This window comes from Dufourea novaeangliae, unplaced genomic scaffold (genome assembly GCF_001272555.1).
Source record: "Dufourea novaeangliae isolate 0120121106 unplaced genomic scaffold, ASM127255v1 scaffold103, whole genome shotgun sequence".
NCBI classification, from domain to species: Eukaryota; Metazoa; Arthropoda; class Insecta; order Hymenoptera; family Halictidae; genus Dufourea; species Dufourea novaeangliae.
The window spans coordinates 567,585-568,813 of NW_015373979.1; positions in this window are offsets into that span (position 1 = coordinate 567,585).

Sequence of the window (1,229 nt, forward strand, 5' to 3'; positions counted from 1 at the left end):
TGAAAGCTGTAAAAACCATTAAAGTGGACACAACCGCTACATTCATCCTGTTTTGGTCTTTCCGTCTATAAAAGCTTGCTTTTTTTAGCTCGTTACGCACCCATCTATATAGAAGGTATTGTACAGCGAATTTTTAACTATAATAATTGTGAATGCTCATGAAACAAAGAGCAAAAGATAAATTATAAATGCGACCTGCTTTATTTGAGGATTAACAGGAAGGCAACTTAAATTGCTCGTGAAGATAAAAATGTCGATTCCATGCATGTCTATCCTCGCAGATGGCGTAACATACACACGGGAGAGTTTTATTCTCGAGTGTAACACTTTGAAAGTCAACTCTCCGGTGAACAGAAACGAAATTCTATGTTGATGTTAAACTAAGGGCACACGTGTGCCGGAAAGTTCATTTCTGTGCAATTGTTCTCAAGAGTAGAATTTGCTGTAGAGGCGCCCGGCGAAGGTTCCATTTTTCCGTTTCTAATCTTGTATGTCACTAATAGCTATAACTACAAAAGCTCAGCGAAAATCACATACTGACCATTTAAAAATATAATCAAACTTCGTGTTAGTAAAACAGCAATAATCAAAGAAGTATTTAAAATGTGGCGCGACAAGTATAAGGTGTCTACAAACTCGATAAGGAAAGACAATTACAACTTAGATAAGGAAAGACTTTTCATTAATAATAATAACATTTACGGTAAGAATGGATATTAACCCTTGTGACGACCTATGATGCCACAGTGGCACCATATCAGTGTCAACTGATACTTCTCAGATATTTAATTGTATTGCATGTGTTCACATACATAGCAAAAACCATGTTTTACTAATTCTTGAGGAAAACAGTCGGCCAGTGGTAAAAGTTACTTGTGAATTTAGCCGTTCCTCATAACGTTGATGTAAGTAACACAAGGTCATTGTATCACACCACTGATTGTAAGCGTCGTACATGCTGTGAACCCCGTTAGAGAAATCAAATGTAGTGCTTATTTATTATCACCTATTCAATGGATTGCGCAAAAGAGTAGATATCACAACAAGAAGTAAGAATAGATCTAACAGAAGTTCCTCTAAGTTCTATGAATAACTGAAATGTAGAATTAAGATTAATCATTTTAATCTCTACATTTAAGTTGAATTTTAATTTGCATATAGGTTGGATGCACTAGTAAATGAACATTAATATATACATATATATATATATATATATATATATATATATA